General features: G+C 43.2%; 1 long non-coding RNA gene across 1 annotated transcript in view; it reads left to right on the forward strand.

Annotated features, from left to right (window-relative positions):
* Positions 1-6,974: 6,974 nt before the first annotated feature.
* LOC132816865 (uncharacterized) overlaps positions 6,975-24,504 on the forward strand; it is a 113,695-nt gene continuing 96,165 nt past the window's right edge. Inside the window, exon 1 of the long non-coding RNA XR_009644827.1 lies at positions 6,975-7,199. This is a non-coding gene — a long non-coding RNA (uncharacterized LOC132816865). The remainder of the gene's footprint in view (positions 7,200-24,504) is intronic.

Below are 24,504 nucleotides of genomic sequence, written 5' to 3' on the forward strand. Positions count from 1 at the left end.
CACTTCTTCAAAGAAGAGAGGAGAAATTCTCCCAGGTGTTCCAGCCAATATTTATCCTCCAGTATCAGATTAGCATAAGCTCGTAATGAATATCACCTGGAGGAGACCATTTGGCCCATGAAGTCTCTTCTGCCATTCAATAGGTGCATGTTTGAATTTCTCCACTTTATTCCCATACTGTTTGACTCCCTTAGAGCCCAGGGTCTATCAACCTCAATCTTGACTATGCATAGTGAGTGTGTTATGATGACTCAGTAGTTTGCACTACTGCCTCACAGCACCAGGGACCCAAGTTCAATTCCAGCCACAGGCAACTGACTGTGTGGAGTTTGCACATTTTTCCAGTGTCCGTGTGGGTTTCCTCCCATAGTCACAGAGATGTGTAGATGAGTTGGCTTAGGAATGGGAAATGTAGGGTTACAGGGATGGGATGGTTAGTGTAGACCTGATGGGCTTGATGAATTGCCTGCTTCCATAGGGAGTCTATGAGTAAACATCCCTTCAGGGACCCAGAGTCTCAATGATTCACCTTTGAAGTGAAAATTTAGAGCAACTCAGCTGTGTGTGAATTGGTTGCGATGTTTCCTACAACATGAAAGTGACTACACTCTGAAAGTATTTAATTGGCTGTAAAACATTTGGGATGTCCGCAGGACATCAGATTCTGGGTAACTGATCAGAGCTTGCTGCCCAAAAAGGAAGTGTGTTATTTCATTAAATTAAGCAAAGAATTGTGAGTGCTGAGAACCTTAAATAAAAGCAGAAATTGCCAGAGAAAATCAGCAGGTCTGGCAGCATCTGTAGAGGGAAAGCAGAATTAATGTTTTGGGTCCAGCAACAATTCTCTGCTTTCTGTAGATTGTACCAGACCTGTTGAGTTTCTTGAGCAACTTCTGTTTTTGTGTTATTTAATTACCTGTCTATTGATTCAAAAGTATTGATTTCCATCTTGGATTGGATTGAATTATAACCTTGGCACTAATGTAATTGCAAATTAATTACACACTGCTATAAAATAGGCAGACAAGGATTTATATTGTTGTTAGATGTTGATGATGCCTCTTCTGGTGCATTGTGTCCAGTTCTGATCTCCCTGTTATATGAGGGATATCATTAAGCTGGAGAGAGTTCAGAAGAGATTTACCAGGATGTTGTTGGGAATTGAGTGCTTGAGTTATGAGGAGAGGCTGGATAGGCTGGGACTCTTTTCATTGGAGCAATGAAGGAAGTGGAAGGGTGACCTTATGGAGATTTATAAAATAATGAGAGGTGTAGATAAGATAAATGGCAGATGTCTTTTCCCTCAGCTGGGAGATTTCAAGACTAGGGGCTATACATTTAGGGTGAGAGGAGCAAGATTTTAAAAAATACTTTTTTTTTTACACAGACAGTGGTTCTTGTGTGTACTTTCAAAGGAAGTACTGGATGTGGCTACAGTTACAACATTTTAAAAGACATTTGGATAAATACATTAATGAGAAATGTACAAAGGGATATGAACCAAGCACAGGCAGGTGGGACTAATTTAATTGGGGATTATGGTTAGCATGGACTATTTGGATGGAAAGTTCTGTTTCCATGCTGTATGACTCTATGACGATTCAAAACAAGCACAGAGGAAAAATAAACTTGGAAGACAATGAGACAAAAGAGCTAATGTCAACTGTTCAAATCTGCTCAGCCATCCAATGAGATCATGGCTGATCTGATAATCTTCAAGTGCACTTTCCTGCTTGCTCCCCATAACTTTTGACTACCTTAAATGACTAAAACTTTGTCTATCTCAGCCTTGAGTGTATTCAAGGCTGAGAGAGAGAGAGAGAGAGAGAGAGAGAGACAGCCTCAACAGCCCTCTGTGGTAAAGAATTGCATGGATTCACAATTCTCTGAGAGAGAAACAAATGCTCCTCACCTCTGTCTTAAATGTGCAAATCTCTAATTCTGAGATGATGCCCTCTTGTCCCAGACTCTCCTGTAAGTTTTCTTTATTAGAGTGAAGCATCTTGATCATGTAGCATACAGTTCTTGATTAAATCTAATTTGAATCAACATGAGTAGCTGGTTCATAATGTCTGTTTTGTTTGATCAAAGATCTTTTTGGGTTTTTACTTGGAATCAATTTTATAAAGAAATGCTAACCTGATTATAGATACATATATAAACAACAAGAATTAGGGAGCATGCTTTAAAAGTAAGGAGTCTCCTATTTAGGACAGCAATGAGGAGGATTATTTTTTTCTCTGAGGGTTTTTTTTTGATTAGATTAGATTACTTACAGTGTGGAAACAGGCCCTTCAGCCCAAAAAGTCCACACCGACCCACAACCCACCCATTCCCCTGCATTTACCCCTTACCTAACACTATGGGCAATTTAGCATGGCATCTGACCCGCACATCTTTGGACTGTGGGAGGAAACCGGAGCAAACCCATGCAGACACGGGGAGAATGTGCAAACTCCACACAGTCAGTCGCCTGAGGCTGGAATTAAACCCCGGGTCTCTGCTGCTGTGAGGCAGCAGTGCTAACCACTGTGCCACCGTTACAAGGCACCGGAACTCTCTCCTCCAGAGAGTAGGGGCAAATAGAATCATTGAACACTTTTCAGGGTGAGCTAGGTCAAATGTTTGAACAAAAGAGTCAAAGGCATAGAGAACAAAGTGGAACTGAGGCCATGATCTCTTGAATAGCAGAGCAGGTTCATTTGTAACTGTGTATTTAAGAACTTATGGTAAACCATTGCATGAGCTTCATTAAACAAAATGAGCCACATTAAGAAGTATCAGTACAGGGAAGGCAGAGTTTTGAGGAGTGTTCTAGGAGCTGGGAAAATAGTTACATGGCTGGTATAACCTTTTTGCGAGAGTATAGCAGAGCAAGCGCCTTCCACGTACAAGGACAATCTTTCTCCTTTGTAGGAGATACAATTCTTTGTCTTGGGTAAACGCATCAATTATTTACACATGATCCTGAGAACATGAGAGACCATAAAATGAGAAGATCTGATGAACAGCCAAATCTGCTCCTTCCTCAGACAATTTGTAATGCAACAGTATTGAAGTGATTGAATGTTGAAGATGGTAGAATGGGCTCCACTTAAACAAACTGCTTTGTCTTGTATGCTATCAAGTTCCTTGAGTGTTGTTGAAGCTGCATCCACCTAGGAAAGTGATAAGTATTCCATCTCACACTTGTTCTATACTTTGTAGATGATAAAATAGACTTTCGGAAGTGAGAAGATGAATTATTCACCACAGATTGTCCAACTTCTGATCTGCAGCTACAGTATTTATATGACTTCTCCAGTTAGGTTTCATGGAGACACTTTTCATTCACATCTCATGGAGTGAGCTTCTTCATGAAGATTCCTGCTGTATGTGTGGTGAATGAGACATCGTAAACCTTTGCAAGACAAGAAGTAAAAACTGCCCTCAGTTGGAACTGAAAACTAAATTGGTTACAATTCAACACAGAGAGCTAGGCTTAGCTGTAATCCTTGTCGTTTGCATCTACACTTCATGTTCCTTCAAATGACATCAGGTTTTGATCCCTAAGCCCAGTATTTGCATAAATCAGAGAAGAACAAGACCAATACAGTTGAGCTTTGGTGTATCACGGATAGATGTAGAGATCTTCAAAGGCATAGGGAGCAAAGTGGAGTTACCTGTTACCTGAGAGTGTTACCTGTTGAAAATATCTCTTGGTGAATTTTCTCACCCTTTCATGGGGTGTGAGTGTTACTGGCAAGGCCAGGATAATTAGGAGTCAATTACATTGTTGTGCATCTGCAGTCACTTAGAGGATGGCTAAATATTGATTGGGACTCCAGTGATAACTCACCTCTTTTGAAATAGTGTTGAGGGTCTTTAACTTCTACCAGAATTGGTAGGCGGGGTCTCAGTTTTAACATCTTGTCTGAAAAATGTCACTCCAATGGTAATTCCTTCCCTCAGTCTCCCTCCCTCCTCCTTTTCCACACATAGTCACATATATAAACCATGTAAGGTTGGCAGATTCCCTTCCCTAAAGCACGTTGGTGACTCAACTTGTGCAGCATATAAACCTTTTTTTTTCCCAATGCTAATTTGTGAGATCTGTATATCACTGTCACCTATTGCCCACCTCCAATTTTTCTGAGCAAAGTCCTTGCTAGACCATTTCAGAGGGTGGTTAAGAGTCAATCATATTGCTGTGGATCTGGAATAACTGGGCGAGGACTGCAGATTTCTCACCTTGGGGACAATAGTGAACCAGATGGATTTTTACGATAGTGTGGGAATTTCATTATCACTATCATAGATGTTGCTGTGCGTGGCCAGATATATTTTATTAGCTGAGTAACACTTGTAGTGAGATTTGAACTCAAACCTCTGGAACATTCAGATTCCTTCTCCAATGAGACAGCCACCAAACCTCTAGAAGGTAAAGTTTTCATCTACTTGGAAATCTAAACCAGGCACTTTTAACAACTAAATTTAATTTACATTTAGATCATAGTAGAAGACTTCCACTGTGAATGTTTAGGTTAAATTAGAAAGAACCTCCCTCTCAGGTTACCTTCATCTGCGAGTTTGTGAAATGTAAGCACAGATGTTAATTAGTCAACCACTCATAGATCAGTCAATAAGCTGTCCAAAGATAGCAGCCAAACATTTACTCAGGATTTTGCCAGAAGCGTTAGAAAGTATGTTAATCATTACTACACCCAAATATTGTATACTAAATACTTCATCTCTGGAATGCACTTTGTAGGAGTATGTTCAGTGTAAGCATAATGCGTGTAATACTGTAAAACTGTTTTGAAAACTCTTGGTTTGGAGTGACAGCTCAGCTCCGAACTGGATTGAAAACAATGACCTCTCTTGGCAATGATATTTCTGGAGCTGGTCTGTTGTAAGTCAACAGCTGAGTGTTGCCAGAAAGAAAGGGGAGTAGCTTTGTGTAAAGTCAGTGGATAACTAGGAAAGAATTACAACAGCATAAAGAGTTCAGCCCCTTGGCATCTTCAATGAATAAGTTCTTGGTCTTGATCCACCCATCTCGCAAGCTTGACTCTGTACTTCCTCAGAGCCAGTCACTTACAATGTGGGGGCAAATGGATTAGTTTTTCCGTTTGTTCAGTTGATGGGTCCTCATTCCTGAGTCAGAAAGTAGTGTGTTCAAATCCCAATTGAGACACTTGTTTGATGGTCCATTGCAACAGCAAGGGATGGAATAACTGTTGGAGTGACATTTTTCAGACAAGACGTTAAACTAAGGCCCCGTCCGCCAACTCAGATAAAAGTAAAAGAACTTCAATACTATTTCAGAGGAGATGTTATCACTGGACTCCCTGTCAATATTTAGTCTCCAATCTTTTTGTTGCACTTTTTTTTGGGATCTTGCTGTCCTGAAATTGATTACCAAATTTTCTATGCCACAGGTTTACATCAAGAAGAAACGGGTTGACTTTAAAACACTTCACAATGCCCTGCTTTCCTAATTGGAACTTTCTAAGGCCATCAGTGGAAGATGGTGGAAAGATTCGTAAGGATTGGAGCTGTGTTGACTGCTTTTTGTCATTCAAATAAATGATCTGGATGTGAATATAGCGGGTATGGTTAATAAGTTTGCAGATGATTGTTGTTGAAAATTGGTTGCATAGTGGACAGCAAAGGTTATCTCAGAGTACAATGGAATATCGGTCAGATGAGCAAATAGGCCAGAAGTGGCATATGGAGTTTAATTTTGATAAACATGAGGTACTGCATTTTGGTCAGGCAAATCAGGACAGAACTTCTATACTTAATTTTAAGGTCCTGTGAAGTGTTACCGAACAAAGATCTTAAGGTGCAAACTCATATTTCCTTGAAAATGGTGTATCAGGTAGACAAGATAGCGAAGAGGTGTTTGGTACACTTGTCTTTATTGGTCAATGCATTGAGTATAGGAGTTGGGAGGTCATGTTGCGGCTGTACAGGACATTACTTAGGCCACTTTTGGAATCCTGTGTTCAATTCTGGTCTCCCTTCAGAAAAGATTTACAAGGATATTACCAGAGTCTCATAGTGATTCCTGGCCTGGTCTCTCAGTGGCCCCTGGTGGGGTCACATCTCAGTGTGCGAGTTGATCCTGCCTGACTATGTTTCCGAGCACCGGGGGAGATCAGACAGGTGGTGGTTTCAGTAGGAGTGACGATAACTGTGTTGGTGTTGAGAACAGGCAGCTGAGGTCTCTTAGAGAGTATGATATATAGAGGACTCAAAGACTGCTGAACTTTTAACTTATTCCTTTAATTGTCCTAGTTTAAACTTACATAATCTTTAATGTTAACAGTCACCTTACTTATTTTATGAAGTAATACTTAACTTTTTAACTCACGTTTCTCTTAACACTTTATACCAAAGTTTTTTGTAGTTAGATACTTTGGTACCAAGATGGCAGGTGTGTCATGACGTTCACAGTACTTCTGAACACGTGACAATAAAATCTAAAATCTAAAGCCAGAAGGAGGTGATGGAAGCTGGTACAATTACAACATTTAAAAGGCAGCTGGATGGGTAGATGAATAGGAAGGGTTTAGAGGGATAGGGGCCAAATGCTGGCAAAAGGGGCTAGATTAATGTAGAATATCTAGTCGGCGTGGAGAAAGTGAGGTCTGCAGATGCTGGAGATCAGAGCTGAAAATGTGTTGCTGGAAAAGTGCAGCAGGTCAGGCAGCATCCAAGGAACAGGAAATTCGATGTTCCGGGCATAAGCCCTTCATCAGGATTCCTGAAGAAGGGCTTATATCTGGTCGGCATGGCCGAGTTGGACCAAACAGTCTGTTTCCATGTCGTACATCTCTGATTCTAAGGGTAGGAATGAAATTAAACCAGCAGGAGAGGGCAGTTTTGATCGTTCTTTAATAATGTTTTCATAGGGTGAGAAAAATAATTGGTACGGCCAGCATTTGTTAGCTGATCTTAACTGCCCATGTCTTACATTACAGATGACCTGCCTGATTGATGCTAGTTCGGACTTTGTGAATAACATCCCTGCTCTACTTTGAATAGTTCCATTGGATCGATTACAACCCTGAGAAAGAAGACAGAATCTCACTTCTCATCTGAACAATGACATCTTTGACAATGCAGCATTCTCTCATTCTGATACCAGAACTGAGATTGTTTTGTGCACAAATCTCTGCTGTGGAATTTGACCAAAACCTTCTGACTCACAGGTAAGATTGCCACCAATTGAGTCACAACAGATCTGAGGTTTATGTACTGTGGGCATCAAACAGAATGGGGGTGGGGAAGTAAATCATGTAATTTGTACCCCATTATTGTCTTTTGGACCCAATTAAATTTTGGGCTCCTTCCGGTTTAGCGAGTCTTTGATTAGGCTGATAACAATTGAAAATAGACTCTGTTTTGCATGTAATGCTACATGGGAGGAGAAAGAACACTGAGCGCAACATCTGAAATTTAAGAGGAATGCGTGTTGAAACCAGCTATGATTGTTCTGTGATTGATAACAGAGGGTGTAAGAAAGCTTTCACTCAGGGAAGAAAGAGAGTTAGAAAGTACCTACTAGACAGCAAATCTTCACTTGTACCTTGTTAAGGAGTGCAAAGAAGAGTCGAGGAGAGACTTGCCACATCAGCATACAATATTCAAACATTGGATTTTTTTTTTGGTTCTTTGGACTATCTTTTCCAGCTACCGATCAGATATAAAACTGGCATTCTGCTGCCACACATTACAGGGAACTATTCGTTTTCATTTGGCTTCTAAAACAAAGCTGCCACTGCAGATTCTCCTCGGAGGCTGAAGCAGTGTGTCAGATGGTGGGAAGGCCATCAGGTGATTCAAAGTCGTCTCTTTTCAGGACCCAGCAGCATTCCTCAGAGGAAATGTTCAGCCACCCTTGCCAAAGACTCCTCTGCCTCCCTTCTACCCTCTCCTGAAACCCCTTCTCTGTCACTGATGTAGGTGGCAGCGAATGGTGTCTGGTCTTTTCATGGTCTGCACTCCTATCCCATCAACCCCTGCAGGGTGTGGACCTGTGGTAGTTGGATGAGGCCCACTGGTTACAGTTGCTGTTGTGACTTGCTACCTCCACTGTGGCAGACAATTAATTTCCTGGAACATTCTTTTGCCGAAGTAAAATTCCTACATCCATGGGGAAAATTCAACACGAGAGAAAAGAAAATACAAAACAAAACTGAAGCTGCACAAACAGGGCTGTGAGTCTGTGGAAGAAATGTTGGTCTTTTTTTTAAAAGGGTTAGTGAGCATTCTGTTTTCATTTGAAGAACATTGAATTTGCTCCCTGTTATTTTTCATGCTGCTGCTGTTTTCTGCTGACTGCTCTGAAATTTGGAAGTTGCTCTTCGATCCAAATGCCTCAGTCAGAAAACACTGTGCTGCCCGGCAGCTAAACAGAATCTTAGGTTTTCCCTAACTGTCTAGCAATGCCAATTAAAACACGAACTAACAATGTCAGTATTTAGATTGAAAACAAAGATGAAGTGGCACGTAACCTAGGGCAGGTCTTTTGGGGCCTTTCAATTTACTTTTCCACATCTCATACCAAGAACTCTTTACACAAACCCAATGAAGGTATACAAAGTGTAAAATAATATCATTGTTTTACATTAAAGCATAGCACTGGGTTTAAATAGGACTCTTGCGATAACTTGAGCAGAGAAACTATGACTCATGCAGCTGCACGCAAATCCTTTTTTTTGAACTGCCATATTAAAAGTATCAAAGCCATCCAGCATCAAGCTCTTGAAGAAATGGATAGTGTGGATGCAAGAAAGTGAGGTAGTACAGACATTGAGTACAGCAAATGGGTGAGTACACGAGGAATAAACTTCAAACAAAATTTAAAATTATTAGAATTCTTCCCCCCCCCATGCATTCCAGTTTTGGAATTGATTCTTACATAGAACAGCTGATGATTATGTTATTTGTTCATGGAAAAGAAATAGCTCAACCTCTGGTCCAGGACTCTGCTGATATAGATCAGGTTTCTTTTTAATTTCTCATGTTCATTCCTGGGATGTGGGTGCTGCCAGCAATGTCATAATTTATTGCCCGTCCCTGAGAGGGTAGTGACTGAGTGGCTGGCTAACCAACTGCAAGACACAGTTGAATGTTACACTTGCATGAGTTTGCCATTCAACATAGGCCCAGACTGGGCAAGGACTAGATAACTCTTCCCTAGAATGAACCACATTTGAGGTTTTGGCAATAACTTAACCTCTTCAGGATCATTCTCATCAGCTTTTATTGGCTTGCAAATTTTGTAAATTCAAATTCTCAATTTGAACTTCCATTCTCTGGTTAACTAGTTTTCTTTGGATAAGCCATCTAGTTAAATCACCATAACATTCACATCAAAGTGTCATGTAGAATATAAATGGCATCAAAGCTCTTACTTAGTCAGGAAGTATTATTCCTGTAAAACCTATCCATACCTCGTTATGGATGCATCATCCCTCCACAGTACTGCTCTCGCAATATCTTGCACTCAGCAGCTGTAGAAGTGCCTCCCAATGCTGGGTCATTCTGATGTTCACATCATTGGCAACAATACTTAAACCACAAAGGAAAAGCAGAAATTGCTGGAAAGGCTCAGCAGGTCTGGTAGCATCTGTGGAGAGAAATCAGAGTTTACTTGTCAGGTTCAGTGACTCTTCCTCAGTATTGATGGTAGATAGGAATTTTTCCTTTTATGCAGAAGACAGAGTGGGGGAAGAAGGAAAGGAGTAAATGATAGATGGAGATGGAGCACAATGAGAGAGAAGGACAGCTCGACAGTCAAAGGTGTGGATAATGATCAGCTTGGGAGAATGAATAGCTATTGGTGGACAATTAGTGGCTAATGATGGATTGTAATGGCAGATTATGTGATAACCAGCCTCATTCCTGATGAAGGGCTTTTGCCTGAAACATTGATTCTCCTGCTCCTTAGATACAGCCTGACCTGCAGTGCTTTTCCAGCACCACACTCATGACTCTAATCTCCAGCATCTGCAGTCCTCACTATCGCCACGTGATTACAAAGTCAGTCTGTGGAGGTTGGGGTAAGGACATGGGAGAAGGGGCCTCAAGCCATAAAATTGTTGAACTCTATATTGACTCCAGAAGGCTGTAGAGTTCCCAAGTGGAAAATGAAGTGCTGTTCTTCCAGCTTACACTGGATTTTGCTGGAGCACTGCAACAGGCCTGAGACAGTGATGTTGGACAGGGAACAGGGTGGTGTTTTGAAGTGGCAGGCAATTGGAAGCTCAGGGTCTGTTTTGTGGACAGAACATTAGTGTCCTGCAAAGTGGTCACCCAGTCTATGATACATTCTCCAATGTAGAAAAGATCACATTGTGAGCAGTGAATGCAATGGACTAGATTGTGTGAAGTGCAGGTAAAGCGCTGCTTCACCAGGAAGCTGTGTGTGGGCCCTTGGATGCTGAGGAGAGATGAAGTAAATGGAGAGGTGTTACACCTCCTGCAGTTGCAGGGTAAGGTTGAGGCTGTTGGGTGGGGGTGCTGGCGGGTGGGGGTATAGGGGACAGTGTTGGACATGAAGGAGGAGTGGAGCACAGAGTTCAGGAGACAACAGACCCTGTGGAAGGCTGATAAAGGAGGGAAGGAGAATGGTGTTTGGTAGTGGCATCCTGCTGGAGGTGGTTTAATTGATGCCTAATGGTCTTCTTGACGTGGATGTGATCGCTGTTGTGGGAGGAAAGAGAGGGGGTGAGGGTAGTTCCTTTTAGTAGCTATTCATTCTTCTAGGCTGATCATTATTCACTCTTTTGTCTGTCCTATCATTTTCCTCTCTCTTTGGGCTCTATCTCCACCTATCATTTACTCCTCCTCCCGCTCTATCCTTTGCATAAAATAAACAATATTTTCCGAGCTGAGGAAGTTCTGAGGAAGGATCACCAGACTGGAGGTCTTAACTCTGATTTCTCTCTATATGCTGCTGCCAGACCTGCTGAGTTTTTCCAGCAATTTATGTTTCTGTTTCTGATTTCTAGCATCCGCACTTCTTTCCGTTTATACATAACCATTCCAAAAGCCAAGTCCTGCCTTTTATGTGTGATCAAGGATCTCACAGCAGATGGCTAACAGAGGCAAGATGCCATCCTGGCTCACTGGCAGGAGTCTGGAGGCCCTGCTGGGTAATGCGTTGGAGAGGAGGTCTGTAATCTTTCCCCAGATCACCAGAGGAGACCATGGCACAGACCCTACCAGCCTATTCCAGGTTGGCACCCAGGTTAGTGCGATGCACAACAGTCCAGAGGAACTCCCTGTAGAACAGGAACAAGATGGGCAATAAGTGCTGACCTAGCCAGTGACACCGACATCCCTTAACCAAAATAAAAACATTTTAAAAATTGCAGTCCAATATAGGGGGAAAACAGTTACAGGCTTTGCAATCTTGGTATGTGTCAGTGAATTGTGATAGGTAACCTTTAATGTGATCACTTTTGCTTCACGGAGATAGGTAGAATTAATTTGAAATGTTCAATGTCACATTCTGCATTGCTTGTGCTGAGGATATGTACTCCACAGAGTTGGTCAATGCGGGAGGGCGTTTATTCAGAAATTTTCGATTGCAGATTCATTTAAACAGTCAGTGTCCAATTATTGTAATTGCCCCTTGAGGGGCTTCAAAATGGCAACCCACTCCCATAGATTACAACAAAACACACTTCCCCTGCGGTCAGCCATTTTTCATTTTCATTGCACATTTGTGATTCAATTGGAGATGAAGGCAGCACAACTCATGCACCAAAGGGTGAGCAGGGTTCCACCTGTTATTTTCAGCATCTTCCCCAGTCATAGAGTCATAGAGATGTACAGCATGGAAACAGACCCCTCGGTCCAACCCGTCCACGCCGACCAGATATTCCAACCCAATCTAGTCCCACCTGCCAGCTCCTGGCCCATATCCCTCCAAACCCTTCCTATTCATATACCCATCCAAATACCTCTTAAATGTTGCAATTGTACCAGCCTCCACCACTTCCTCTGGCAGCTCATTCCATATTCGTACCACCCTCTGTGACAAAAAGCTGCCCCTTAGGTCTCTATTATACCTTTCGCCTCTCACCCTAAACCTATGCCCTCTCGTTCTGGACTCCCCCATCCCAGGGAAAAGACTTTGTTTATTTACCCTATCCATGCCCCTCATAATTTTATAAATCTCTATAAGGTCACTCTTCAGCCTCCGACGCTCCAGGGAAAACAGACCCAGCCTGTTCAGCCTCTCCCTCTAGCTCAAATCCTCCAACCCTGGCAACATCCTTGTAAATCTTTTCTGAACCCTTTCAAGTTTCACCACATCTTTTCGATAGGAAGGAGACCAGAATTGCTTGCAATTTTCCAACAGTGACCTAAACAATGTCCTGTACAGCCACAACATGACCTCCCAACTCCTGTACTCAATACTCTGACCAATAAAATAAAGCATACCAAGCACCTTCTTCACTATCCTATCTACCTGCGACTCCACTTTCAAGGAGCTATGAACCTATACTCCAAGGTCTCTTTGTTCAGCAACACTTCCGAGGAACTTACCATTAAGTGTATAAGTCCTGCTAAGATTTGCTTTCCCAAAATGCAGCACCTCACGTTTATCTGAATTAAATTCCATCTGCTACTTCTCAGCCCATTGGCCCATCTGGTCAAGATTCTGTTGTAATCTGAGGTAACCCTCTTTGCTGTCCACTACGCCTCCAATTTCAGTGTCATCTGCAAACTTACTAACTGTACCTCTTATGCTTGCATCCAAATCATTTATATAAATGACAAAATGTAGAGGACCCAGTACTGATCCTTGTGGCACTCCACTGGTCACAGGCCTCCAGTCTGAAAAACAACCCTCCACCACCACCCTCTGTCTTCTACCTTTGAGCCAGTTCTGTATCCAAATGGCTAGTTCTCCCTGTATTCCAGGAGATCTAGCCTTGCTAAACAGTGTCCCATGGGGAACCTTGTTGAATGCCTTACTGATGTCCATATAGATCACATCTACCGCTCTGCCCTCATCAATCTTCTTTGTTACTTCTTCAAAAAACTCAATTAAGTTTGTGAGACATAATTTCCCATGTTGACTATCCCTAATCAGTCCTTGCCTTTCCAAATACATGTCCATCCTGTCCCTCAGGATTCCCTCCAACAACTTCATTCTGTTCCTTTCTGCATTGGCCTCCCTGTCAATTGATCAGGTTTGATTTTATTCACATTTACTTCCAGCACTTTTATTTAACTCTCATCAGCCCACTTTACCCCCAAGATTCAGTTTTTATATGCTTACTTATGCCACTTACTTAGGTATCCACTATCCTCCCATTGAAGTTCATAACTTCCCCTCCCCAGAACCCTATGTTCTCCTATAATCTCCGATGTTGAGTTTCCCTCTTTCACCGTAATTCTCCCATCTGCATCCCAGCATCTAATCCTGACGCCTAACTTACCAAATTTCCCAAAAAGCAGCAGTGACACCTGATAACCCTCATTAACTTGCAGTGCATAGAACTCCAGAACTGACCACATCCCATTCCCGTGACTGACTTGGAATAACAACCCTGACTGGTAATTTGACTGATCTCGGTTCAGCTCACTCGCTGATGGTTTACTGCTAATGCCCAGCTTGGCCTGACTTGCAGGAGTGACTCCCCAGAGTATAGTGAGACATATACCCGGAAGCAAAAGTGAGGACTGCAGATGCTGGAAATCAGAGTCTAGATTAGAGTGGTGCTGGAAAAGCACAGCAGCTCAGGCAGCATCTGAGGAGCAGGAAAATCGATGTTTCGGGCAAAAGCCCTTCATCAGGAAGGCAGGGAGCTTCCAGGGTGGAGAGATAAATGGGAAGGGGGAGGGGCTGGGGCGAAGGCACCCAAGAGTATGATAGGTGGATGGAGGTGGGGATGAAGGTGATAGGTTGGAGAAGAGAATGGAGCGGATAGGTAGGAAGGAAGATAGGCAGGTAGGACAGGTCATGAGGACAGTGCTGAGCTGAAAGATTGGAACTGGGGTAAGATGGGGGGAGGGGAAATGAGGAAACTGGTGAAGGCCACATTGATGCCCTGGGGATGAAGTGTTCTGAGGCAGAAGATGAGGCGTTCTTCCTCCAGGCGTCAGGTGGTGAAGGAGCGGTGGTGAAGGAGGCCCAGGACCTGCATGACCTTGGCAGAGTGGGAGGGGGAGTTGAAATATTCAGCCACGGGGTGGTGGGGTTGATTGGTGCAGATGTCCCAGAGATGTTCCCTATACTCGGAGCCTGATCACACAATGGCCAGGGCCAAGCCTCTGACACTGCCTTTGACAGACTGGGGCGGGATCCCCTGACCAACCTCAGTGCCCCTTGACTGGACTAAGGACTGTCTTCAGACATGGCCGTTTGGTTGAAACTCATTTCTTGGGTTTGCAGCCTAAGTTGCTAGTACATGGCTGTGGTTGTGACATTGACCATGCATGTCCACTGTCTTGACAAGCATGGCAAGCTGGCTTTCTGTCTGTGCAAGACAATCTTCTGTGAGTTGTGAATGAAACAGCAAGGTGCAAAAAGGCAAAGTGCTCCAGAGATGCTGTGAGCATCCAGGTTAGTGTAAAGTAAGTGAACACTAAAAATGCAAGCTGTGTGTGCTGGGATACACCATGTTCTGATGATTGAGATGGGTGCATGTTGCTGCACACAAACGTGACTTGACTGGATCATGATAAAGCATGATGCTATCTGAATGTGACGACTGCAGATGCGGAGGTTGGAGTCAGGAGTATGGTGATGGAAAAGCACAGCAGGTCAGGTAGCATCTGAGGAACAGGAAAGTCGATGTTTCAGGCAAAAGCCCTTCATCAGGAATGAGGGTGGGAACCTCAGGGGTGGAGAGATAAATGGGAGGGGGGTGGAGATGGGGTGAAGGTAGCTGAGAGTGCATTAGGTGGATGGAGGTGGGGGTAAAGGTCATGGGTCAGTGGGGAGGGTAGTGCAGATAGGGGGAAGGAAGCCTTTCATTTGTTAGAATACAGTGATAGTTTCACTTCTTTCATTTGTAAATCACAAAACTTTTTTTTAAAAGTTGCATTCTCGGATTAGCTGATGATAGCTAGACAATATGTTGAAGGTGTTAGCCCCCCTGTGTTCTCTGTCTATGACTTAACAGACAATTTCAGTTACATCACACTGCAAATTTTTGCTATAAATTCTGTGTTACGATCGAGCCCTCCACTATCACCTGATGAAGGAGCGTCGCTCCCGAAAGCTAGTGTGTTTCCAATTAAACCTGTTGGACTATAACCTGGTGTTGTGCGATTTTTAACTAATTATTAAAACATTGAGTGGAAAATCAGACTTGTTTTTATTTTTTCTGTTTTCAACATAGTTTCCCATTTCACCAATCACCATTGCCCATGTAGTTCAGAGGCTGGGACCATTCGGTCCCTCTTGTTTAACTTCCTCTTAAAGAATTATTAGGCATTACTAAATGAACAGAAGGAAATCTAAAATGGCAACTGAGGCTGGGATTAAAATATGTAAAATTGTTGATAAATGTAGGAACAGGAAAGTCAGAGGTAAACATTTTCCGGGTTCTATAGGTCAATGGCATACAGATTTGATTGCACGAGACGTTCACTTAATTTTGCTCATGAAAATCTTGCAGAAAACATGAGGAAATTGAAGAAGGTGACATTAAGCAAAGCTATGTTAATCTTTAACAAGGGCTTGAGCTTCATTGAAGAAATTAGATTAGATTACTTACAGTGTGGAAACAGGCCCTTCGGCCCAACAAGTCCACACCAAACCCACACAGACCCATTCCCCTACGTTTACCCCTTCACCTAATACTACGGGCAATTTAGCATGGCCAATTCACCTAATTCACCCTGGGGTTTTGTATAAAGCATAACCAGTTAGATCTCAGTTTGCTAGATGGTTGATTAAAAAATGAGACCTGTTGAGAAGACTAAGTCTTATTCGCAGTTTCTTCACACCCATACATTTTCCATCCTGGGGAAGGATGACGTGACCCGAAACATTAACTCTGATTTCTCTCCATTGGTGCTGCCAGACCTGCTGAGCTTTTCCAGCAATTTCTGTTCTGGTTTCTGATTTACAGCATTCACAGTTCTTTGGGTTTTGATACATTTTCTATGGCTGGTTATCAAACAGATATAAAAATAGCAATCAGTGAAAACATTCTTCCTGAGTGCCATGGTGTAGATCAAAAGGATGGCAATTACCTCAATCGGACTGAAAGCCAGTGCATCATTGCAAACCTTTCACCAGCCCAAAGGCCTCTAAGTGTAAAAATGTATTTTAATTGTAAAGTTTCATCAAAATAAGAATCGAGCTGTGTGTAGAGACTGTCGACCATTAGAATATCAATCAGTGTCTTGAGTTAGAAGTAGAAGAGTTACAAATGAGGATCCTAAGCAGCCGGGATGAATCATAGATAGGTGAAGTTTCTCCAGTCTGACTGTAATTACCTTGGCTAATATCTTGCCTTTATTAAAATAGTGTGTGTGTTAGACAGCTGGTAGGGCCCATATCTTATTGATGCAAGGCAGTAATTAAAGCCATGAATAGAGTATTATGCAAAAGTTGAGTTCTACCTTTATCCTCATCAAAAGTGCATAAAACTGTAGGACCAATTTTATCACAAAGTCATTTGATAGAAACCTGTGGAGAAGTCATTAGATCCAGATGTCTTGCCCCAAGGGTAAGGAATGTATGACTTAATGACCTACTTCAAGAAGGGACATTCTTCAAAGGACAAAGTATACTTCAATCACCTTTGATAGTTTGACACCTTTACAGAGAGCTTCATACTGATGGAGCAGTCAAACTTAGTCTTTTATCTTTAAAGTTGATTGATTTTTTTTTCATTTTCATTGGATATGGGCACCAGTGTCGAGGTTAGCATTTTCGGCTCATCCCTAATTGCCTCTCGAACTGAGTGGAGAAAGCAGTTTAAAGTCAACCACAATGTTATGGGTCTGGAGTCACATGTAGACCAGTACAGATAAGGATGGCAGATTTGTCTCCCTGAAAAAAAAGGCATTAGTGAACTAGACAACTTTTTACAATAATTGACGACAGTTCATGATAATCATTACCATGATGAACTTTCAATTCCAGATTTATTCATTGAGTTTAAATTTCTTTAGGTGCCATAGAACCATAAAGTTATAGAAATCGAAAGTGTAGGAAAAGGCCCTTCAGCCCATCTCAGTCAAAAACAGTCACTTAATATTCGAATCCCGTTTTCCAGCACTTGGCCCTTACTCTTGTATGCCATGGCATCACAAGTACGCATCTAAATATTTCTTAAATGTTATGAGGGTTTCCACCTCTTACAGACAGCGAGTTCCAGATTCCCACCACCCTCTGGGTGAAAACATTTTTCCTCACATCTCCTGTAAACTTGCTACCCTTTACTTTAACTCGATGCCCCCTCATCATTGACCTCTCCAATAATAGGAAATGTTTCTTCCTAACTATCCAATCCATACCCCTTCATAATTTTACACATCTCAATTATGTCCCCTCTCAATCTGCTCTGCTCTAAGGAAAATAACCCCAGTCGGTCCAATCTCTCTTCATAACCAAAACTTTCCAGTCTAGAAAAAGTCCCGGTGAATCTCCCTCTGCTCCCTCTCCCTCTGCTCCCTCCTGAAAGGTGAAAGTGAGTGGCTTGGATGTATTTTTGTTTTGGATGGGAAGGTGTCCCAACTAGTTGAGCAGGTAGTGTAGAGTTAGTGTTCCAATCTTCCTGTCTGTCATGTTCAGGGTAAATGTCAGGAATTGTGCAGGGAAATTCCAAACAGCCAGCAATTACCTGGGCACCCAATGGTGCATGTGCCAGGAATGCCAGTCCATTTCAGCCTATCACAGCAGTGGTGAGTTACCTCCAGTGTTGTGAGTGGTAAACTGGGACTACAAGCAGATGTGAGAAGAGCCAGGGAGGTGCAGTAGGTAAATAATGAGGTGAATTTGGTACATTATAGTGAGATGATTCACTAGACCTTGTGGCGTTGAACCCTCCAAAATAATTGACACCACTTGGACTTGAACAAAAAAATGTAAACTTCAGCCTTGTGACCCAGCTGAGGAACCTACACCTTACAGCATCCAGTTTAATGCAACATTACACACAAAGGCATCAATCAACTCATTGTATTTGTGTTGACTTTGTTCAATCCTATATAACTTCCAATGGCTTTTTTTTCCTTCGAGTTTGCATCCAATTTCTTTTTTTGGATGTTACTACCGAATTTACCACTGCCATGTTTCAGAAACTCATCCCAGTCCGATTTTCTGGAAATCAAAATTATCCTCTCGCTCCCTGTTTTTTTTTAAATTCATCTGTTCATGGAGTGTAAGTTTCACTGGCCAGTGTTTAATGCCCATTTCTAGTTGTCCTTGAGAAGGTGGTGGTGAGCTGCCTCCTTGAACCGCTACAGTCAATTTTATGTAATTACTCACAATGCCGGTAGGAAAGGCATTCCAGAATTTTAGAATGTTGTGAGCAGTTTGAGGACTGTATCTAAGGAAGGTTGTACTCGCACTGAAAGGGGTCCAGAGGAGGTTTACAAGAATGATCCCAGCGATGAAAGGCTTGTCGCATGAGGAGCAGTTGAGGACCTTTGGTCTGTACTTGATGAAGTTTAGAAGTATGAAAGGGCATCTGATTGAAACTTACAGAATGCTGAGAGGCCTGGATGAGTGGACATGAGGAAGATGCTTCCATTTGTAGGAGAAACTAGGACCTGAGGACGCAGCCTCAGATTGCAGTGAAGACCCTTTAGAACTAAGATGAGGAGGAACTTTTACAGCCAGAAAGTGAGGTATCTGTGGAACTTATTGCCACAGAGGGCTGTGGAGGCCAAGCCACTGAATGTATTTAAGACAGATGGTTAGCTTCCTGAATGGTAAGGCAATCAAGAGTTATGGTGAGAAGTTGGAGAATAAGATTGAGCAACTTCCTAGCCATGATTGAATGGTGGAGCAGACACGATGGGCTGAATGGCCTAACTCTGCTTCCATGAATTATGGTATTATGTGAGCAATGGTGACATATTTCCAAATCAGGATGGTAAGTGGTTTAGAGAGGAACATGCAGATGGTAGTGGTGTTGTCAGAACATGGCTGTCGGTTTACGGGCTGTAATAAATCCAAGTGGTCAGAAGCCTGGCTGTTAGTTCATAGACCTTTTAATATAAGGAAGTGTGGTCAATGCGTTGGGTCTGCCAGGCATCTGTGGATGAAGTTGTAGGGATATCTGTTCTTGGCAAAGACTTGGCACAGGAGAAGCTGCATTAGGACCCTGTTCAAAAGGGCTGCAAGATACTGCAGCACTCCTGATCTGCAGAGAGAAGAACACCACCCCAACAGAGTCTTCACCAAGAGTGGATATTCCCACAACTTCTTCTGCAGATGCCTGGCAGCAATGACATACCATGACCCAACACACTAACCATGCGACCTTATATAAAACAATCTCTGAACTAACAGCCAGACCTCTCTGACCACTCTGATTATGACAGCCCAGAGACTAACAGCCATACACAAGATAACTCACCAGAACAAAAGACCCAATACCCATCATAGAAGACCTACAGTGTGGAAATAGGCCATTTAACCCAACAAGTCCACACCACCCCTCTGAAGAATAACCCACCCAAACCAATTTCCCTATTACTCTACATTTACCCCCTGACTAATACACCTAACCTACACATCTGTGAACATTATAGGCAATTTAGCATAGCCAATTCACCTAACCTGCATGTCTTTATTTTGTGGGAGGAAACAGGAGCACCTGGAGGAAACCCACACACTGGGCGAATATCTAAACTCCACACAGGCAGTTACAGAGGCTGGAATTGAACCTGGGTCCCTGGTGCAGTGAGGCAGCAGTGCTAACCACTGAGCCACTGTGCTACCATCATGTGCAGGAGAAATGTGGTGTACAAGATTCCGTGTAGAGATAGTGCTGGACAGGTTTGTCCTACTGAGGCAAGGAAGGGGTGGTGGGTTGAAAGAACCCTGGGTGACAAGGGATGTGGAACATCTAGTCAAGAGGAAGAAAGAAGGTTGAGGAGGTAAGGATCAGATAGGGCTCTAGAGGGTTACGGGTAGCTAGGAAGGAACTGAAGAATGGACTTAGGAGAGCTAGAAGGGGTCATGAAAAAGCTTGAGAGGGTAGGAATAAGGAAAACCCTATGGCATTCTACACATTTGTGAGGACCAAGAGGATGGTCAGAGTGAGGGTAGGGCCAATCAGGGATAATGGAGGGAACTTGCGCCTGGGGTCAAAGGAGGTAAGAGATATCCTTAATGAATACTTTACTTCAGTTTTCACAACTGAGAGGGACCTTGATGTTTCTGAGGACAGTGTGAAACAGACTGATATGCTCGAACAGATTGATCCACAGTTAGGAAGGAGGATGTAGTGAAACGTTTGAAAAACATAAAGATAGATAAATACTCTGGCCCACATAGGATATATCCTGGGTTACAACAGGAAGTAAGGGTAGAGATTTCTGTGCCTTTGGCAATGATTTTTGCATCCTCACTGTTTACTGGAGTAGTGCCAGTTGATTGGAGGGTGGCAAATGTTATTCCCTTGTTCAAGAAAGGAAATAGGGATAATCCTGGGAATTACAGACACTCAGCCTTACGTCTATGGCAGGCAAAGTATTGGAGAGGATTCTGAGAGACAGGATTTATGATTACTTGGAAACCATAGTTTGATTAGAGACAGTCAGTGTGGCTTTGTGAGGGACAGGTGAAAACCATGATGGCAGATGCTGGAAACCAGAGTCTAGATTAGTGGTGCTGGAAAAAGCACAGCAGTTCAGGCAGCATCCGAGGAGCAGTAAAATCGACATTTCGGGCAAAAGCCCTTCATCAGGCTTGAGGGCGGCACGGTGGCACAGTGGTTAGCACTGCTGCCTCACAGCACCAGGGACCTGGGTTCAATTCCCGCCTCAGGCGACTGACTGTGTGGAGTTTGCACGTTCTCCCCGTGTCTGCGTGGGTTTCCTCCGGGTGCTCCGGTTTCCTCCCACACTCCAAAGATGTGCGGGTCAGGTGAATTGGCCATGCTAAATTGCCCGTAGTGTTAGGTAAGGTGTATATGTAGGGGTATGGGTGGGTTGCGTTTCGGCGGGTCGGTGTGGACTTGTTGGGCCGAAGGGCCTGTTTCCACACTGTAAGTAATCTAATCTAATCAGGAATAGGGCAGAGAGCCTGAAAGGTGGAGAGATAAATGAGAGGAGGGTGGGAATGGGAAGAAAGTAGCATAGAGTACAAAAGGTGAATGGGGGAGGGGATGAAACGTTTGAAAAACATAAGGATAGATAAATACCCTGGTCCCCTCCGCCACTCACCTATTGCACTCTCTGCTACTTTCTCCCCACCCCCACCCTCCTCTCATTTATCTCTCCACCTTTCAGGCTCTCTGTATTTCTGGTGAAGGGCTTTTGCCTGAAACGTCGATTTTACTGCTCCTCGGATGCTGCCTGAACTGCTGTGCTTTTCCAGCACCACTCTAATTTAGACTTTGTGAGGGGTAGATCAGGTCTCACAAATCTTATTGAATTCTTTGAGAATGTGACAAAACACTTTGAAGATAGAGCAGTAGATGTGGTGTACACGAATTTTAGCAAGGCATTTGATAAGGTTCCCCATGGTTGGCTTATTCAGAAAGTGAGGAGGCATGGGATACAGAGAAATCTGGCTGTCTGGATATAGAATTGATTAGGCCTTAGAAGACAGGGGGTGGTGCTAGATAGAAAATATACATTCTGAAGCTTGGTGACCAGTGGTGTTCCGCAGGGATCGGTTCTGGGACCTCTGTTCTTTGTGATTTTTATAAATGACTTGGATGAAGAAGTGGAAGGTGGGTTAGTAAGTTTGCTGATGAACTAAGATTGATGGAGTTGTGAATAATGTGGAGGGCTGTTGTAAATTGCAACGAGACATTCACATGGTGCAGAATTGGGCTAAGAAATGGCAGATGGAGGTCAACTTGGAAAAGTGTGAGGTGATTCACTTTGGAAGTTTGAATTTGAATGCAGAATACAGGGTTAAAGGCAGGATTCTTGTGTAGAACTGGGCTGAGAAGTGGCAGATGGAGTTCAACTTGGAAAAGTGTGAAGTAATTCACTTTGGAAGGTTGAGTTTGAATGCAGAATACAGGGTTAAAGGCAGGTTCTTGGCATTGTGGAGGAACAGCGGGATCTTGGGGTCCATGTCCATAGATCCCTTAAAGTTGCCACCCAAGTTGAAAGGGTTGTTAAGAAGGTGTATGGTGTGCTGGCTTTCATTAGCAGGGGATTGAGCTTTATAGCAGTGAGGTTACGCTGCAGCTCTCTAAAGCCCTGGTTAGACCGCCCTTGGAATATTGTGATCAGTTCTGATCGCCGTATAGTAGAAAAGACATGGAAGCTTTAGAGAGGGTGCAGAGGAGTTTTGCAAGGGTGCTGTCTGGACTGGAGAGCAAATCTTATGAAAGATGGTTGAGGGAGCTAGGACTTTTCTCATTTGAGTGAAGAAGGATGAAAGGTGACCTAATGGAGGTGTACAAGATGATGAGAGGCATAGGTAAAGTGGATAGCCAGAGACTTTTTTCCAATGGCAGAAATGTCTATCACGATGGGGCATTATTTTAAGGTGGCAAAAGTGAGTACTGCAGATGCTGGAGATTAGAGTCGAGAGTATGGTGCTGGAAAAGCACAGCATGTTAGGCAGCATCCGAGGAGCAAGAAGGCTTTTGCCCAAAATGTTGATTTTCCTGCTCCTCGGATGCTGCCTAACATCCAGCACCACACTCTCAACCATAAATTTAAGGTGATTGGAGGAAGGTTTAGGGGAGATGTCAGAGGTAGGTTCTTTACACAAAGAGTGGTGGGTGGTGGAATGCACTGCCAGCAAAGGTAGCAGAGTCAGATGCATTAGGGTAAAAAGTGAGGTCTGCAGATGCTGGAGATCAGAGCTGAAAATGTGTTGCTGGTTAAAGCGCAGCAGGTCAGGCAGCATCCAAGGAACAGGAAATTCGACATTTCGGGCAAAAGCCCTTATCAGGAATGAGGAAAGTGTGTCCAGCAGGCTAAGATAAAAGGTAGGGAGGAGGGACTTGGGGGAGGGGCGATGGAGATGGGATAGGTGGAAGGAGGTCAAGGTGAGGGTGATAGGCCGGAATGGGGTGGGGGCGGAGAGGTCAGGAAGAAAATTGCAGGTTAGGAGGGCGGTGCTGAGTTCGAGGGAATTGACTGAGACAAGGTGGGGGGAGGGGAAATGAGGAAACTGGAGAAATCTGAGTTCATCCCTTGTGGTTGGAGGGTTCCCAGGCGGAAGATGAGGCGCTCTTCCTCCAACCGTCGTGTTGTTATGCTGGCGATGGAGGAGTCCAAGGACCTGCATGTCCTTGGTGGAGTGGGAGGGAGAGTTAAAGTGTTGAGCCACTTTTGCCCGAAACGTCGAATTTCCTGTTCCTTGGATGCTGCCTGATCAGATGCATTAGGGACATTTAAGTAACTCTTGGATAGGCACATGAAAAATAGTAAAATGAAGGGTATGTAGGTTAGTTTGATCTGTAGGATAAATTGTTGGCACAACATCGAGGGCAAAGCGCCTGTGTTCTAAAAGCCACCCATCCATGCCTATTACCTGTCTTCGACCCTCTACTCTTTATCCAGTGGTCCCATCCTATGACTTATATCCCAGCCCTCTCCCCATGTCCTGGGATTCAGTGACATTCCTTGAAGCATTATTGGCAGTAGCCACCATTCGGCCAATTAAGTGCCATGATGTGAACTTGTATTCTCACTGACCCGCATCACCCAAGTACAGTCTTAGTCTATGGGCAAGAGTTTATCATGCATCATACCAGCCACACTTATTTTCACAGATTCTCTAATGCCAAGATGGGGGGAAAAAAATGGATTAAGAAAGAAGGAAGAGAACAATAAGAGTTTTAGACTTTAAAACTTGGAAAGTTTAATGAACAATTTATTCTCTTCAGAAATATAACTCCATTATATCTATTATCCTATGCTCAGTCTCCAAGATAGAGTGACATTGTAGGAATATAAATCTCATCATTAAAAGATTACATCACCAATACTAGCCTGGGGCTTTTGCACTGAGTTTAATTTGTATTAACAACACAAATCCAATTCCTTGATACTCTGGGGGAGGTTAATGGTGATCTCCTGCTTTTGAGGTTAATGACAGGGTGATGTGATTGTCCAGTAATGTGTGATGATTCACCAGTTAACCCTATCTCTATCTCATGACATATTGCTGTTTGTTTTATTTGATGACTAGGCTTTCACTTATTGTCCATCCCTAATTTTCATACTTGGTGAGCTGTCTGCCTTAAATCTTACATTCCATGGGAATTAGGTGCAGCCACTGAGCTGCTGAGGAGAGACTTCTGGTGAACATCCCATATTATGGCACTGTGGCTCAGTGGTTAGCACTGCTGCTTCACAGGGATGTAGGTTTAATTCCAGCCT

This window comes from Hemiscyllium ocellatum, chromosome 6 (assembly GCF_020745735.1).
Source record: "Hemiscyllium ocellatum isolate sHemOce1 chromosome 6, sHemOce1.pat.X.cur, whole genome shotgun sequence".
NCBI lineage: Eukaryota > Metazoa > Chordata > Chondrichthyes > Orectolobiformes > Hemiscylliidae > Hemiscyllium > Hemiscyllium ocellatum.